The 19,701-nt window shown below is 34.4% G+C and overlaps 1 protein-coding gene across 4 annotated transcripts in view; it reads right to left on the bottom strand.

Moving 5' to 3' along the window:
* AP-1-2beta (adaptor protein complex 1/2, beta subunit) overlaps window positions 1-6,937 on the bottom strand; it is a 65,658-nt gene extending 58,721 nt beyond the window's left edge. Inside the window, exon 1 of one of the 4 annotated variants that reach the window (XM_085810838.1) lies at window positions 6,851-6,937. The gene's annotated coding sequence lies outside the window, so the exon portion shown is untranslated. Of the gene's footprint in view, window positions 1-6,723 lie in introns of all 4 variants that reach the window. The other 3 variants (XM_035350669.2, XM_085810839.1, XM_035350670.2) reach the window with 3 other exon arrangements.
* Window positions 6,938-19,701: the final 12,764 nt, after the last annotated feature.

The following is a 19,701-nucleotide window of genomic DNA, read 5'->3' as shown; positions in this document are numbered from 1 at the left end:
TACACTGGGAACTTTTTTTTTTTTTTTAATATTCTCAAAATCAGAAATTAAAGTGACCTTACTGATATGTACAGCTTGTTCTGCTATAGATCACTGAAACTTGGTATATATGTAATAAAAATTAACAGTTCTAAGCTCAACCCCCCCCCAGATGAAAAGATAACACAAAATCCACAGATTGGAAAAATAAAACCCTACATAATCATAGTCTTTGTTCAATGTGCATTCTTCGACATTCAAAGCAAATTACAGTCTGTTCAATAATAGCACAAAGGGCTTCTTGAAGAACTGCAGCAACATGGCATATTATGCTTGCTTCTAATTCACACACAGCCCATATGGTTTCTTTCCACAGATACGATCTTTCAGAAATCCCCGTAGCCCCCATATTTGGAATTTAATGCTGGAAAATGAGGAGGCCAGATGTTCAAAAAACACACTGAAATTTTACAATCATCTGCAATATGAGTACATAGCCAATATGAAGTATTGTACCATCTTACATGAAAACCACTTGCTTGCATCCAATATGTACCACTTTCATGCAAGATAGTGTTAACTGCCCTCCCCGTTTTGGAGATTCCTTAATACAGTTCTTTTCTTACACATGCATTTCACACCAATGAGCATGTCATTGCTACCTGTCATGTAACCTCAATTCCGACACTTTCAGACAGTCAAATACTTGAAGAATGGAAGTGTTCATGGAAGTATTCTTACAGAACATGTGAAATACCACAGAGGATCAACTGGAAACAGCTTGTGAACATATTATTCCTCATTTTCAATCTGTGCAAATTTTAAAATCAAAAACACATTACGCAAATTCTTTAGAGCATCTTATACGAAAATAAGTGGTACATGATTGTGTTAATTGCACATAATATGCTACAGTCCATATTGAAAGCAACTCAGCTCATATTTTCTTTGCTAACACTGCATAAAGTAATGCAGTACAAAGTCCGTAATCCGGACTTCAAAGGCACAAACTTTTTTTTTTTGTATGCTTTACGCATGCGCATAAAGAATGTGCATACATTACGCACTAGCGCGTTGAAAGAAATGTTTAATAGAGTAAACAAATAAATATTAAGTATTTTTTAATTTGACACCCTTTAGATCATAATTGCTCTTTTATTTCATAAATTATGGTTTCATATTTTTAATTGTATAATTTCTGCATGCCATCTTACCAGATTTTAATTGATGATCTATAATTTGGAAAAACCACTAATCTGGAATCGCCGAAGTCCCGATGAGTGATGAGTCCGGATTACGGACTTTGTACTGTACTTCTTTCTACGATTTCATGACAAATATTAAACAATATATTAAAAAATGAAATGCTTATTATATATAAATGCTTGTGGTAATATATTAAACAATGAAATTGTTTTTGTGATTTTAGTTAGTCATATGGCTTCTCTTATTTTATCGCAAAACAGCCACAGTGGACATCTAACCAATTTGCAAAATCATGTTCTGCAATCTTTAAGATTGCATATTTTATTTTTTGCACTGATCAACTATGGAGTGCTTTGAACAGGCTAACTTTCAAAATCATCTGATATATGTCAAGACATACTTAAATTATTCTGGTCATGTAACAGGATTTCTAGAACTGTAACCTGAGAATCAGTTCATATTTAATATTTGCAGAAAAAACTATTTTACTCTGCATTTAATAGAAACACTAATTAAATGTTTTGCCATTAAGAATAAAAACAAAAGAAATAAGAAACAAAGTGGAAACTAAAATTTGAAATATCAAGGAAATTTCTCAGCTGAATTCAACTTTGGCTATAACTGTCTCAAGCAGAAATTTAGCTATAACTATGACAAGTAAATATAAAAAAATTCTATTTCATTTTGCAATAAACGTGGTGTTCCATCAAGAGGGCATAAACTTTGGAAGTCACCTCGGGTCAGGATATATTAAAAAAATGACCAAAGAATTATGATCCACAGTTTTTAAGAAGTCACTTCTGATGCACAGAAAATAAGCTTTATTTGAAACACAGAACCACACAATGGATAAAAATATAACACAGAATTTACCCACCATTATACTAGCAAATGGGAAAATTTGCATTATAAGGGATAGATGATAAATGCTACTTGTTGGAGTGCATTGTAGACCTACCACCTCGTATGGCACCCTGGGCAATGTTGTTATAACAGCCAAGTGGTCTATAGATTTCAGCATGTTTTTCCGGCACAATTTCAGCAAAGTTTTGGAGGTTGGCCTTAGTTTTTTGCAATGGAACAATGGTGGTTTATCACAATCAAAAAGAATTGATCTAATTCACACTCTCAGAAGTGGCTGCCATTATGGAGGCAAACCTCACTCTTGATAACATTAGATATTATATTTTTCTAGGCTACTCTGTTTTTCTCCTCCTTAAATATCTCCTTAAATGCAGGTGGAATACAGTGGGTATTAAAAACACTTTGAAATCAGACTAAAATTTTTAAGGAAATGCGAGATTCTGAAGTCAAAAGTGAAATCATTAAATTAGATGTCTGGAAGGAGAATTCGCACTTCATGTCTTATCCCAGGTAACAAACTCAATTTGTCTACACTATCTAAGTATAAAAAGGCAGTTGTTATTGATGATACAAACGCTTATTCCATGCATTGGGGATATAGCAATATGAATGCTGCTGGCTTGTTTTCCCAAGACATAAAACTATGTCTTCCCCTTTTCAACGTAAATAATTGAATTTTAAAAAAGCTGATTGGGAAGATTTCTTGAGATTAAATAAAGACAAACTGCTTATGAAGAATTTTAATTTCTTCTTGCATACTCTTGCATCACATAGAAATAAGGCTATGTCCACATGTACAAAACACTCTAAGGGGAAGAGTCGGAACTTGTGCATGCTTTTAGTCAAGGGAACTGCATGAAACTACAGCTAAGGAGGATCACTTAAAAAAAAATGCTAATTTATCTAAAATGCAAAATGATGTAAAATACTCTGAGAAAAGTGGTAGTGTTCAGGAAAGCTGTCTCAAAGGCTAAACAGAAATGTTTTGATAAATTTATATCTAACATCAGTTATAAAGAGGAAGACAGTATGAAAATATATAAATTCTTATCAGCATTGCAAAATAAGAGACAGGTTTTCAAAAAAGAACCAATCTCATTTAACGGGACAATATAAAGTTGTGGTTGATGTGTTTGGCTCAGTTTTCTATAACATCCAAAAAAAAAAGGCTTTTCACCCAAAAAATGTCAAAACAAATTAAAGAAATTAGAGAAGATGAGCAAAAGTTCAACAGCTCAGGTAACACTTGTGCTATTTTTACAGCTCCTTTCTCTCTACATGAATTGAGAATGGCTACAGAGTGGCAGATAATGAGGAAATTCCGAAGAGAGGATAACAACCACATAGAATAATTTCTTGATTCTTCTTTCCTTTCCAGCAGTTTGAAAATATAATTCTGCCATTCGCACTGTATTCCTGAATGGCAGCCATCAGTGTTGTAGCACAACGATCAGGAATGGCAACCAAAAATCATTCTTTGCTTTCCTGGTTTAAGTCCCTGAATACCCATTATTCCAAAAGAATACATCCAGCACTGTTTTTTCTTTTTGTGAAAAGACTTTCATTATTTCTACGGTTTGTTGGCACCATCGATTTTATTTCTTTTACGAGACATCAAACTATTTGCCCATACCTCCCTTAAGTAGTTATTCCAATCTATTGTCGTATTATGGCTGACTCCTTACTGAAGTTGGCAAAATTTAACTGATATCAATTCCTGACACCACAAACATAAAATTTATGGCCCTGAGAAAAGAAAGACACGAGCTTTTAAACCATGTTTTGGTTCTCAATCCTTTTTTTTTTTTTTTTTTTTTGTACAGCAAAAATGTACGTAACAATGCTATATAGGCAACAATGCCTGGTTTCTTTATTCATCTGCTAGAGTCAAAAGTTGACTTCATCAAATGATTTTGAGAACAAAGTTAATTGCCATGAATTATTCCTTTGTCCTGAAGGAATCTTATGGAAGCCACTTCATCATTAGATAATTTCCAAATTGTTTAGTCCATCTTACTAAAAAATTGGGAAAAAATGGTAAAAAAAATAACGTGTGATGATATTTCAAACGAAAACTGGAAATCTCGAGCCACAATATTAAAACGTTAAATTCTCAAGCCTCGAAATTTGGCATGTTGTCATAGCATTGTTTTCTTCTCTTTACATTCACCGATGCCACTGTAATGGAATAGTACCTATAGTAGCCTATTATATCGCCATATGACACAGCAATGTTAAATGTGCTCAATGCCGAATTTTTGCAATTCTCTTTCAGATTTTTTAGGTAAAAATAGATCACAATGTACATGGGAAGAACAACAGTTTCACGCTCCCCGTGCACACAGCGATCTGTTATCACTTTAAAAAAATCACAGAATTACCCCAAGTTCAGCATCATGCACATCCCTGGCACTAAGCAATTTAAACATTATACTATATAAAACAGTTATTCTCTTTACAATATTTTACGTATCATTAAACTTGCGCTATTTAGTTACACTTCACACCAACATTTATGATTAGCACTAAGTGGCATCCCATAAAACAGTAAAGTACCAAAAATTCTTAAACAAATTCCAAGTAGATTTCTTACACAAATTCAATTTTTCAACACAATGCATTTATTAAGAACTCGTAAAAAGTTTTAAAGTATGAAATTACTTCTTAAATTGCAATTTTCCTAGCAAAAATACTGTTTTACAAACACTTAAAAAAAATTATCAATACTGGCTACTGGGCTGGTTCATAAGAAAGAGATGCCAGGTTCATATGGAATCAGTCATCATGACAAGAATTTCTTTTCAATTATTGCACCTTAATAACTATTTTATGCTCGTTAAAAAAATTTCAGGGTTTTCATCCGCAGAGAACCCGTTGGCGCCATTGCAATTTTTACTCGCCAAGCTATGAGCTGAGCCGTAAACGTGATTTTTAGTGCATGTAAATTCAAGTTAGCAAACAAAAGAATATATTAAGCATATGGTAGTAAAAATTCACAGATAATAAGCATGTAGATGTAAAACTGGTTAAACATGATATACGAAAATAAACCTGTCTTTTTCATAATATACTTCACAATACAAATAACCTTCAACAGTAATCAAATTTTCTTCAATAGCATTGTTAATAAAACTAAAACTTTATACATTTTATTATTTTTCAAGTTATTTGAAATGTATTCTGTACACCAGCAGTGGTTTGCTAATTTTGAGGACCATGGGGATGCATCAAACTACTCTGTCATTTTAGATAATCAATAATATTTTTTATTTCAATTTAATCAGCTATTTATGTCGCACCTGCCATCCTCTGAAAAGTTATTGTTAGAAAAGCATTAACAATATAGTATCTTGTTAAAATTTTACACCATAAAAATTGGAGCTGAGAACCGGCATCTATCGACGAAAACTTCTTTAATTATAAGAAAATATTTCTATCTATTTGTTGTTAAAAAATAACGTGGAAAATCAGAGAAAATAATAATAAATAAGAGAAGAATATAAATCTCCAAATGCGAACAACGACAGTGATAATTCAACAAAATGAATGCAAGAGGAATGGTTGCAACCTTCAAACAAGCAAATAGAATGAATCTGATAGTTACCAGGTTTGAACTATTATTGCCAAAGTTGGCGATGTTTACATTTACCGGGTTCTCTGCGGAAGTGCTTCCAAATTTCAAATTTATACTTCTTTAAATTCTACGTACATATAGAGAAGCAAATCTTAATAAAATCAAAATAAGTTTCTTAAATTATTTTAAATTTTCTTAAATTTCTTAAATCTATTAACTGAAAGAATGGTTCCAAATAATGAAACATTCATATATCAATACTTGTAATAAATTTATAATTTGCAAGTTTCTCATCAGTCATATTTTAAAACTTTATTTAATTAGTTATTTGTAAAATTTGTATTATTTAATCTGTATAGAAAATTTTTAAAAATTAACTTCAAATCAAATATAATGGTTTCTTACAATGAAACACCCATGCATCAAAACACTGAAATCTTTTAAGATGGTAATTCTCATTTTGGTAAATTTTAAGAAACTGAATTTGTAATGCTATTACTGAGTTTAAAAAAATCTACTTAAATACTGAATACATGGAATAAGGTGCAAACATAACAAAATCCGAAGGGTATTTAAATGTCCCACGTTAATAAAATGTATATTATAATTAAATCAAATAAGATTTCCTTCTGTACGTTTGGTTAACATGATAAACGATAAAAACTACAACTTAAATTACTTTATCACAAACACATTTGTGATAATCATTTAATTACTACATTACAGTTCATTACAGTACAGTAACCCACAGCATTTGTAAATGAGGAAGTTTAACTTTGACAGTTATTACAGTTGAATTATTCGAAGGATTTAATTTAAAAATAATATAAATAAGTTAGCACATTCTCAAAATTCAGAGATACATTCACTAGAGTATCTTCTAAAATATTCATAAAGAAAAATTTGTTCACTAAGTATCAGAAACCCAAGCGTACATTAATTTAAATACGAGACAATACTTTATTATCTCTAAAAATTATGGATATTCAGAGAATAAATGCACAGAATAAAACTAAAACAAAGTAAAATGTAATATCAGGACAAATATAAATGCGTTTGTTCGAGTGTGTGTACAACGAGGACAGACGAAATCCTGATACCTATGACCTGATCGCCGGCAGCACTGCCCGATATCAGCAAATAAAAAGCTTAGTTTTTTGTAGAACATTAAAGAAGATAAGATGATGAATCAAATTTTCCCATCAACATCTTTCCCGAACTACTCACAGAACAGTTTTAATTCCAAGTAGCTGTCAAGTCACCTCCTACGGTCACCGACGGTCCACTATGTTCACGCCTTCTAATTTTGCAAGAAGTTGCAGTATTTGAAAACTCTCACGTATCATCTTATATTTAAAGCATATACTTACGTAGAGCCCCTTTGCATATTGAAAAAGTTATATCTACTGAAAACATTTTATCTTGCGAATTTATCAGATAAATTTAAAATAATTTATAATTTCGGTTAATTCAGGAATTTATTCAAATTCACAATCTGTTAGTTGAATATAACGTCGTAAACTTTGCAGCATGCAAGAATTTATCAAACTTATAGGTTCTAAAATTAAATTCTAGGCGTACTCAAAGAAAAAAAAAAAAAAAGGAAAAGGATTATGATAATTAACTAATCAAGGCATATTTCTGGCGGAGCAACAAGAATCAGTACAAGCACGAACGGAATATGAGCAAGTTCTCAGTTTCTAGAAGTTCATATGAGCAGTTCTCAGTAGGGAAAAGGTTACTTTGTGGAAGACTAAAGTTCTCCACAATGCATCCGACCATGGTAAGCAATGCCATAAGGCCAAGAATCTCATTCGCTCTTCCTGCTTCAATCATTCATACGACTAACTAATATAATGAAAATAATAATCACGTCCTTTTCTTTCCATGTAGCAGTCATTCGTTCTATCTCATTCTTAGTGATGCATCACTGACGTGAGGACGTGATTATTATTTTCATTATATTAGTTAGTCGTATGAATGATTGAAGTAGTAAATGGAAGCTTTTGTAATGGCTCAACTTAGAGACAAAACTTCTTGAAGACTCTATTTAATGATATTGAATCCTGTTTTATTTTGAATAGTCTAGAATGATCAATGCCATCAGACCATTTCGTTAATAGTGTGCTAAGTTCTGTGATACTTTGCTTGACATAGCGGAAGAAATTATGTTTAATAATAATATACCAGAGTCCATGATCATTGCTGGATCGAATGGAAGAACAAGCTTCTCAACTCTGTTGGAATTTGCCATGAATTATTACACTACAAAAGTCGCAGCTTTTAAAATCAGAAGGTAAATCACCTAAAAAAGAAGAATAATTGCACAGAGAACTCTGGTCATTATTTAGCCATGTCCGTTGGACTTGATGACGATGGGATTTGTTCTAGGACAAGCAGACGCTCCTTGGAGATTCCAGGACAAGCTCCAAAGAAAGGTGACATAGGCAACCGCGTTGCACTATTGGACGCTGATTTTCAGAAGGCGAACATTTACGCAGTGGCTAATCGCACCGACGGTGCGAATAGCTAACAGGCTATTCACACCGATTCACACCACCTACTTTCGCGCATGCGCAAAATCAGCCCCGGTACTAGCATTTTACGCAGATTTCCGTAAGGCGATTTCCGTGAGAGCGAATGTTGTTAATAGTTCACCAGCAAGAGAATAATTTGCAAGTAATAATTATCAGTTACAAAGACGAGATCAATCTATATACATGATAATGTTCAGGAAATTATTAGATAAAAAAGGGATTTAATGATGGTTCTAATTGCAAGCTAGGACGAGTAATTAGTCAAAAAATCTTTAGTGTATTGAAAAAAGGCTACGGAAATTACCTAAATTATTTTATTTAACAGAGGAATTTTTATGCAAACTTAGACCCTATTTTTATAGCATAGGACTGTCAGAATTTATTGATCAATAAGAAAAGTTACTGAAAATAATAATATTCTTATATATTCATCACTTTTTCAGTATCCACACAGGTTTATAGGTTCAAATGCCATATTTCAAAATCAAAGTTATTTATCAAATAAAACCTTATGAAATCTGATAAATCATTTGTGTGTGCAAATTTTTAAATCTAAATCTCTTAGATTAAATTATTTCTGTCTTTTAAATTACATCCCATTATTTATTTCAATTTAATTGATTAATATGTTTGTACTAATATTTCAAAGTTCTTTGAAGCACTTTTTGTGTCCTGAAAATGCCAAGTATTTCCATAAAAAAAATAAGCAGGCGTACAGAATAATTCATTTAATAGTTGATATAATCACTTTTAACTTATTTCATGTCTAAATTTTCCACACAGAAATCCTCTGTCTAATTTTTAGCATCTTTTATCGGACGAAATTTTTCAAAGAGAAATGAATTAAAGTCTTGATTGTGCAAAACACATCTTTAAAGCTAAATGTATTCTAAGAAGTACAAAAAATATTAAAAAGATTTTGTCCCCCCCCCCAAAATCAGACATTTAAACTATTCAAACCGTTCAGGAAAAGGATAAACATTGCGAACATAAAAATCTACCCTTTTTAATACATACATTAATAAAAGGAAATGTGTTCATTCTTTTTATAAGAAAAGGAACCCATTTTCCTTTCTAAACTTTTGAAAGTCACCAACGCTTAAAAATTGATAAACTACGCCAAGGTAGAAACCCACCTTTAAAAAAAAAAAAAAAAAAAAAAAAAAAGATTCACTGCAACAGTTCGCGTACGTAGAATCCGTTCCTCTCGATGGGGTTCAATTAACGGATCTGACAAGTCAATGCGCATGCGTGATTAATGTTGGTGCGAATAGCTAAGCGGCTAATCGCACCGGTGGTGCGAATAGCATCGGCCGAACATTTACAGGGTCCCAAAGTACTGATCATCTAGGACGCCGAAAATGCTAGAGTTGGCCTAAGTATTAGGGTCAGGTTTAAAATGGCATCTTCTTTCTATATAATAAATTTTGAGGCAATTTTATTAAAAAATATGTGCGAAATTACGAGGAGAATTAAAATTAACAGTTATTATAACATTAAATTAAAAAACTTAAAGACAATTTTTAAATATTTCTGATAAATTATAATTAAATAATAAGAATAATAAATTTATATATGCATAAAATTTGAACAAAATTCGCTTCACAGACAGACAGAAAATCCAATCTTAAAATAATAATAAAAAATTCTAAAAAATCTCAATGTTCACAAATTTTATATTACATCCAAAGGTAAATTTTTTTAACTTTTTGTGTGTTACCTTTATTTATTAAATATCATATTTTTTGCATCTAAAGGATAAAATTCAATTCAACAGCAATATCAGAAAAGAGTTTTAAAATGAGCATATCTTTAGAATTTCCAATACACAGTTTCGCGCGTTAGAGATTTAAATGTGTTTTTTTTCGTAGTGTTGCCATTGCTCGCTTTGAAGTCGTTGAGTTTGGTAATTAAAAGCAAAGTATAAAATCGATAGTACAACAAATTTTAAATTCCAAATTAAGGCTTCCAAATGGCCAGATTCAGTGGAAGATTACGTTATTTAAAATTTGATGGCTCTAGGTACCGTTTTTTTATCACAATGCGAGAAAAATACATACATTTTGCAGACTTTTCGTTATTTAATTTCTTTAAATATAGCATAGGGCTGGAATATTTGGTGGCAACAATTTGAAAAGTGAACCGACATTTATAAGGAACGAACGCAAAATGCCAAAACGAAATTAATAGCCCTTCTGGGCTATTAAAGAACTTTTCAGGATCATCTTTGATGAAAAATTTAGACTGACAAATTTTTCTATGCTTCAGTACTTAGCTATACAGATTGATCCGTTTGACTATACTTGAGAACTCTTCGAATTGAATGGAAGGTTACTTAAAATCTTGCTACCTATAAATCTTGTTATTTCTGCGGCAATTCATTTCTGTCGGGCCCACCAGCGGCCGAGCGGTAAAGACGCTGAACACTGGTAGTTCGGTCCGAGGTTTGAATCTCGCGAACGGGCTGACTGCATGGGCGTTTTCGTGGTTTTCCCCGTGTGTAACGTGTATATGAGCCAGTTCCCCTTAGAAAGTCCTCCACGAAGGCATCCCTTCCTTTAGGCAAATAGCCCTCATGTGTTTTGCCATAATTGAATAATCCAATCCAATCCAATCATTTCTTTCGTTTATTTCTGCTGGAATTCGACTTAAAGAAATGCATGTCTGCATAATGTTACTACTTAAAACCGGAGAAAGACATCTCAACTCAGTTGTTTGGTTAACTGCTCTTGTTATTTTTGCGAGTTCAGCGTGAGATCGGATTAGCTTTCTCTTTGCATTGCGTAGTATTTGAACGTTTTTAGTAGTTTAAAATATTTGATTATATTGCTGTACTATAAGTACTGATTATATTGCGTGATAATGGGAAGACTTGTACGAATATCTCCTAGGAAAATTCCAGCGTTCTGTTATATTTCTTTTGATAAAGATTAATTTTATTAACCTTTTATTGGACTTGTGAATTCAGTCTCTCATGAACCTGTACGCACACAAAACATTTTGGTATCAGGAGTGGGATTGAATGCCAGTGACAAGAACGATGGAAGGACAGTTGATGGCAGCCTTTACTGCCTTCAAAGCAGAAATGAAAGCAGGCAAAGGATCCGTTAAAGAGTACATTCAAGATGATAAATAAATAAATAAATAAAATCACAAAAACAATTTGATTGTTTATTATACTGCTACAAGCATTGTGAATGAAATTGTAGAAAGCGGTATTACTTTATGCCCTGTTAGCAAAGAAAATACGATCCCATTTGCTTTCATGTATGGACTGTAGCATATCATGTGCAATTTACACAATCATACACCAGTTATGTTCATAAAAGATACTCTGAAGAATTTGAGTAATGTGTTTTCAATTTTTAAATTTTCACAGATTGAAAATGAGGAATAATGTGCTCACAAACTGTTTCAGCCGCACTTCTCCTTCTAAAAGGGCATTATTATATTTTCTGAGGGTTTTGCAAGGACAAAATATAACTACTACTTAATGGACATATTACTACTTCACTATCTTATTTTATTAGACCAAAGGAGCTTTGTCCCCGAAGGACTATTGTTTTCGTTTTGCGATTTTGCGTTGAAAACTTTAAAAGACTATCACTTTTCAAATCGTTTCCGCCAAATACTATCGCCGTGTATTATATTTGAAGAAATTAAATAATGAGGAATCTGCATAAATGTATGTGTGTTTCTCGCATTGTGATAAAACAACGATACCTAGAGCCATCCAATTTTGTATGACGTAATTCTATTGCGAATATGGGTATCGGAAAGCTGAAATTTGAAATTTGGAATTTTTTTTTATTATCAATTTCATATTTTGTAAAACTTTAACGAATTTTTGAGTCACCACCAAATAATATGGGAAAAGGATTGCTGAGTGGATTAATAATTTATTGGTCTTCGAGATTAAGTGAGGAGGGATTATATAGAGCGCACATAGTCACTCTGCCCAAGTTTCGAATGTGCGCAATGGCCCTAACCTCTTCAAATCCTTTGCTGTTATCAGCGTGATGGAACTTGAGCTGAAACTGCTTTTTACATAACAGAGTGCTCTTTCTTCTCTATGTCTAATTCTATCGCATCTGTAGCTGCGATAATTTGGCTTATGAAGTGAGTGTGCCTGCGTGGAGTGTGTTTCTGTGATGAGGGCAATGTCGATGTTAAGCGTGTGCATAAAATCTTGCAATTCTCCCATTTTGAGCATTCTATGTCAAAACTGTCACCAGATTAGTTTTCTGCTGCGGCCTAGGTTCATAAGTTTCATTGTTTAAGGGCTTCACTAATTTTGGGTCTGCGACCATGTGTTGAGAATTATGTAGGACTGAAATGAGGTCCTGTAGGTTTCTCATAACCCTCTCGGCCTCAGGAATGGGTTTGAAAATTTTATCGGCAATAAGGTCCGATTTCACTGGTTGGGCGTATGATTTGTTGACGACTAATCGGTCCTTTAATTTAAGGATAGGGTTTGCTGCAATTTTTTGCGTAGGATATGAGTCGCAACCCCTCCAGTTGCTTTTATGTTTTCTTAAGCAGTTGCAACATTTTGCCTCCGTTTCCTTAAATTTGAGACAATCACGGATTTCGTGGTCCCCAGCACATTTGCAGCAGCGGGGAAGGGATGATTGCATGCGGACTGTGCATGGTGTCGTTCAAAACGGTAACATTGAGTCGGCCCACGTCGACCTCTGTATTATTCTGTTTTAATGCCCAGTCTCATGAGATATTTGAGTTTATGTATATCCTTGTTTTGTGTAATTTTCGGTAAAGTAACCAGGTACAACGGCATTTTTTCACATCTATGCTCCGGTATCGCATGAGCTGCTCAACCTTAAGGACCGTAAAATCCTTTTCCCGAAGTTTTTCGTGTATGTAGGAGGGATCCACATCTATGAGTAAGTTCTTAAGGTTCTTCTTATCAGGGAGAAGGTATGGGTGGGGCGGTATTTTAGCCGAGTATTTGGGATAAGGAAATGTGCCATCAAGTTTAACTGCGCCAGTTTCAGAGTTATGAGTATCACTTAGCCCGACCGTGCACGTGACCTCATCAGCGTTGCTGCTTGGCCACGCTGTGTTTTTCTTCGTAGTACTCACAACAGCAGGCCTTTCAGCGGTCCCACAAGATGGTGCCACATTAGCGGGGCTATGGCCGCAAGTTCTGAGTTAATTCTACCTGTATTCTGGGTGGGGGAGTTTTACAACTTTTCGAAATTTTCGCTTTGGGTTTCCTTTTGGCTTTGAGGTCTCCTGCATATTTGGTACTATGTGTAAATTGTTCATCATCAGGGTTAGGGACCTCAACTGGAAGTTCTGCTAATACTTCGAAGTTATTTTGAAGATCAGTAGGGTCAAATTCCGTGTCACTGATTGTACGTTTCGAACTGTTCTTGATAGTAACCCAATCCATGTAGTTATGGGTGTCATCAGATTGAGAGGTACTAGACTGAGTTAATACTGATTGGTCAGGGCTGATTTCCGCTAGGACTAATTGACTGCCATGTGCTCGGTTGAGGTCAGTGTGGAATTAATGATAACACCAGGCATGAAGGTTTTGAGAAGATCGTAATCCATTTGCTCATCATTAGTTAGAAGGGCGGTTTTGATTTTCGTAGTTAGTTCATCAAAACGTGTAAAAAGCTTAATTTGTCCCATAATTCGTTAGACAAAATCCGGTTCCGTGGTCAACAGGAAAGGAAAATTAGATCATTAGATCTGCACTAAGGTCTTTTTACAACACTGTGGTCACTTAAGACTGTTTCTCAACCTTTTATGTGCAAGCAGGCTCTGATGAAAAGTGAGAAAAATCAAAGTTCAGCAGTACTGAGCGTCGTGCATATTTGATCAGGGCAATTCAGGAGCGAATGATGTTTCAACTTAACTCCAAGAAGGAATTTTATTTAATATGATCCGCCAATACTTTTTTGTCTACTTCCTCAAATGAGTAAGAGCAGTCTGATAAAATGAAACAATAGCTTCTCGAAATTCAGTAAATTCGTATTGCGACATGTCTCCATTTTTTTCCCTTTGAGAACATACAGACTCCCCGTGCACCACATATGTACAACACGGGGCTTACAGAAGTAAGTTAACTAGAACATTAAAGGTTACATGTATAAATAAACATTAAAAATTACATGCATAAATAAAGCGAACAAAAGCAGAGAACAGCAGTCTGGACTTCACGAAAACAGATAAGTTCACTGGCCAAGTCCCTCCGAACATTTTCAAATCGTTCTGTAAGCATAATCTAGGGCCATCAAATGTGGGGCACGAGAAAATCAAATGTTCCACATCCTGAGGAACTGTTTTTGAACATTCACATAAATTGTTTGATCGTAGATTAAAACGAACAGATAACTTGCAAATTTACCGTGACCAGATAAAAACTGAGACACTTTAAAATTTAACGAGAGGAAAGACTCGGAATTCAGTCTATGGTAAATAGAAGGAAGTCTATGGTAAATAGAAGGAAGTCTATGGTAAATAGAAGGAATTTTTGTTGTTTGACTTCTGAATTAGAAGGAAGGAACTTTTTGGTGACTTCAGCATTACAAGATGAAATGTATTCCTCATTCCACATAGCTAAAAGCTTTTTATAATGAAAGGACTTCCAATAACTCTTTGGAATGCTAATGTTGATATCAATGGGTAAATTTAAGGCATCTTTAGCTAAGAAATCAGCTCTTTCATTTCCGTAGAAACCATGATGAGCACGCACATAAGCAAAGCAGATATCAATACCTCTAATTCTAAGTGAACTAACAGTTACTAGGGTTTCGATAACTAATTTATCGCAGCTGGTAATACTGTTCAAAAGTTGAAGAGAAGAAAGAGAATCAGAGCAAATAAGGTACTTTGAGGATGTTGTCCCATGATCCTGGATCCATTTGACGGCAAGATAAATGCACAGAAGTTCTGCTTGAAAAACTGTACATTCATTCCGTATACGGTGTCTAAGAAAACAAATCTCGGAATGGCCTTCAAAAAGAACAAATGCAAGGCCACCTTGTTGTTCATCTTGCTGCCATCTGTAAAGAAAACCATATGAAAACTTATTTCAGCAGTCGCTTTATAATCGCAGAAATTTATGGGTTCTAAAGAAGCGGGATGAGGAAGATCAGTGAAGGGGACAATTCTATTTATACAGTCTTCCGAAGCATGAGTTGCCAATGACTCAAAAATATTATTCTTATATGCAATTTCAAAATCAATAGGCGGAACTCCTGCAAGAACAAAAGTAGCCTCATAGCTTAAGGTTCTATAACCAGTAATAATACGAAGAAGAATTCTCCATTGAATCTTTCTTAAATTTCTTTTGTTAACCTTCTTGGCAAGAACATGTCCCCAAGCACGACAGCCGTATGAAATGAAAGGTACAATACACTGCTTATACATGAGTTTCTTAACATCGTAGCTTACTCCAAAAGTATTTTTGGCAATTCGGTGAAAGCCATTAATAATTTTTTCACATTTAGCAGAAAAGAATTCAATGTGCTTTTTCCATGTTAATTTTTGGTGAAGAATGACACCAAGATATTTAACATTTTCTACAAATTCCAACGGAGAATTATCGAGCATCAAAGAAGCAATATTTTGTTCATCAAACGTACTGGGAACAAGCATAGCTTTACTTTTTGAAGGATTGAAAGTGAGTTTATGAGAAATCGCCCAACTGGAGACAAAATCTAGAACTTCTTGTGCTCTCAAAAGAATGTTATTTAAAATCCGTCCTTGGAAAATTAATAGTAAGTCGTCTGCAAACGCATTTTTTAAACAACCGTCGAGATAACTTAAAAGATCATTTATGATTATGTTCCAAAGAGTAGGTCCGGATACAGAGCCTTGAGGAGAGCCTTTTTCTAGAATAAACCTTAGCTTCGTTCCCAAGCTGAAGTTCAGCAGTTCTCTCGTTCAAGAAGCTTTTAAGAAGGTTATAGATATTATGTGGTATACCAGCATCTTTTAAAATTTTTAAGATAGATGTCCACCAAGCATTATCAAAAGCTCCTTTGAAATCCAGGAAAATAAGAAGTGTAGTATACTTCATTTTCTTTGCACACTGCAAGATATTACAAAGGCGAATAATGGCGTCTTCAGCGGACTTCCGACAAGTTTTTCTAACATTTATAGTAATAAAGTTATCCTCCATCTTAACTAATAATGAAGATTTCAGAGCATCCGTTGAAGAAATTACATCGAATACGGATGGAGTTGGATTTTCAATTGTTGTAATAACTTTATGAAATATTGGAGCCTGAGCATGGGGCTCTTTTCTTGAGATTGAAAATAAGCCTTCAGTGGTAAAAACATTTGGAGTAAGTACCCTTTCATTGGCGGAAAGCAACGCTAACCATCTTGTTTATGAATATCCTTGCATATTGAAGAATCGATTTCTACGAAGTTGCAGAAATTTTCAATGTTTCTATTCTAATAGTGTAAGATTTAAAGTATAAGCGTATCTAAGAAATAACTATTTCTGTAGTTTAATGGACAAAATGCGCTGCTCATCCGACTCCAATTAAACCATAGTTAATAGAAGACAAACAACAAAAATCACCGTTTGATATGTTGTTTGTTTGGTAATATTCGCAAATTTTCAGTGTGAAAATTTGCAAATATAACGCTTATAAAATATAACGGTAATTTTTTGTTGTTTGGCATCCAAATTAGCATAGTTAAGGCTTCGTTTCAGCAGAGGCAGCAAGGACGGACATTTGTCCCCGGGTGCAGCACCCAGGGGGCGTCAAATTGATGTTGTGAATTTTTAAAATGAAATGTATTTCCTTCTTGGTAAACAGAAGGGGACACGAAATTTTCAATTGTCCCCAGGCGCTGAAAGCACTAGCTACAACTTTGCGTTGCAGTTTAACAAAAACATTATTTTATCCATGTTTATCAGCTCCTCCAAAGTTAGAATTTGTATCGTCGGCACAAAGACCAACAACCTTTTTCTTTTAAATTATTCTCTTCAAGACAGGTAGTGACAATATCGGATGTTTCACCAGGTAAGGATTTAAATTCTAAAATTTTCACTCTAACTCCATAACGCCAATCTAAAAATCTAACAAGTATTGGTAAAAGTTTCATTTCCTTACATATCAGTTAAGACTGAAACAAATAAAATTTTTCCAAATCATTCTGCGAAACTCTTAACATGTAGTAGTATTGCTTCGCCCTTGGTTCGCTCACATCTAAATTTAGGCTCAAATGCCTCTTGAAGCAGCTTGTACGTAGAATCCATATACCTAAATCTATGATTTTGGCAAATAATATAATATGCAAAAGTACTTTCTGCTGCAGCCAGCTCTTCTTCCTTATCACTAATTTTCTCCTGTTTGAAGAAATTCCTTAACATGGGCGTAGCCAGCTCAAATTACGGGAAGGGTGCCCATTACGACTCCTATGGTTATACTGCTCTACCTGTTACAGCATCTCTAAATATATAGGTGATTATTACTTGACAAATGTATTATGTTAATGGCAGTTATCTTAATATAAATAATAATTATATGATGAATTTTATTAATAATAAAAATTATGTAACATAATTAAGGACATATTGCATTTCATTAACGTATTTATAATTATTACCTTACAAACATACTAAATGCGAAATTCAATATTTTTTTTGAATAAAATATTAACAAAATTTTGAAATTCATCTTTCTTCATGAATTCATAATACAGCTGTCATAGTACATATTTAATAAAACAGCATAATACAACTATAAAGATTTCATAATACAACTATAAAGATAAATAAATGTATAAAATTATATTGTTACGAATTTGGTATTTAAAAAGCTAGTGTTAGTTCAATTATAAATTAAATGGTTTTATTTCTCGCGCAGTGCAGCGCGTGACGAATATTAAAAGAAAGCTAAGCCGGAAAATTGAAAATACAAGAGCGCGTGCATTAAATAAATAAATATCTCTTTTTGGTTTCGAGAAAGTACTGGAAAATTCTAGCGCGTGATTTTAAAATCTTATAAAAGGAGGAAAACATCTCAGTTTGTAGTAGTTGCTTAGTTTGTTGTTGTTTAGAAAACTACTGTTGTTGATTGCAGCGAATTCGCGGATTAGCGTTCTTTAGCTGTTTTGAATTACGTTCTATTGGATATTTGAGTAGTTAAAAGATAACTACTGTGAGATATTGTAATACTGCATGATAATTTGAGAAAATTTAAGCATTTTTGTTGTGATAATAATAAATTTTTGTTCATTTTTCATCGAACTTGTGCATTCATTTCGTAACGAACCAGTACGCACGCAACAATTTTTGGTGTCAGAAGTGGGATTTGAATGCCAATAACAAGAGCGATGGAAGAACAATTCAGGCAAATGATGACTGCATTTGCTGCTTTCCAAGAAAAGATGGAAGTAGCCGTCAACTCCGTTAAAGAAGAAATTAAAGGCGAGATGAAATTGGGCCAAGAATCCGTTAAGGAAGAAATGAAGGCCATTCAAACTGGTCAATTAACTCTTAAAGACGAAATAAAAGTTGTTAAGGAATCTGTTAAAGAAGAAATGGAAGCTGTTCAAGTCAAGATTGAAGAAAGTCAATGCGAAATGAAAAGAGAAATTGCCTGCATAATAGAAACCAAATTCGATGGAGAATAAAGTGGGACAAATTGAGGAAAATGTTTCTTCTGTTAAAGAAGAAATAGAAGAAAGAGTTTGTTCCGTTCAGAAACAAATCGAACAACAAATTGATGACCGGGTTTCTGCGGTTGCCAAAGAACTGGAAACTTTAAAGAAATTCGTAGCGACGGCTGGGAGTAAGAGTGATGATTTTAAATTCTTACCGATGCCTGCTCGTCCATCTCTGAAGCTATCCACATATGATGGGAAGACATCCTGGCAAGTGTATAAGACCCAGTTTTCTATCGTGGCGGATGCGAATGGATGGGATTCCCAAGCTAAGGCCTGTCATCTCGCCGCTTCTCTGAGAGCAGACGCAGCGGATATCCTGCAGACGCTTCCCGAAAACAAAAGGTTAGATTTCGAAGCTCTGTCCGGCGCCTTGGAGTTGCGCTTTGGGGAGAAGTGTTTAAAAGACTACAGCAGGCTCCAATTAAAATCTTGTCAACAGAAGCCTACCGAAACACTTCAGGAGCTCGCCGCGGATGTTAAAAGGCTGTCCCATCTCGCCTTTTCGGAATGCCCGACAGAAACAAGGGAAATCCTGTCCTTGCAATACTTTATCGACGCCATCCGAGATACTGAAATACAGAAAGCTCTACGAATGGCGGATGTAAAAGATTTAAAAAGTGCTCTAGTGTACGCCATGAAATTTGAGGCAGCCCAGCAAGCCACTCGTCGAGACCGCCACCCAGTCAGAGCTGCTCAAGTCCAGGAGCCAGGGGATCAAGTCACCGCTCGACTTAACGATTTAACTAGACAACTGAACGCCTTGAGACGGAATATTGGTGAGAAGAAACCGACCGTTAAGTGCTGGAACTGCGGTGCTGAAGGTCACATACGACGAAACTGCAAAACACCCCAGGGTACTGATGTTAAGACCGCTTCTAACAA

Source organism: Stegodyphus dumicola, chromosome 2 (assembly GCF_044657685.1).
Source record: "Stegodyphus dumicola isolate Sdum_Otavi_A_Nest chromosome 2, ASM4465768v1".
Lineage (NCBI taxonomy): Eukaryota > Metazoa > Arthropoda > Arachnida > Araneae > Eresidae > Stegodyphus > Stegodyphus dumicola.
Note: the sequence above shows the minus strand (reverse complement) of the source record. Positions and strands in the feature narration are given on the sequence as shown.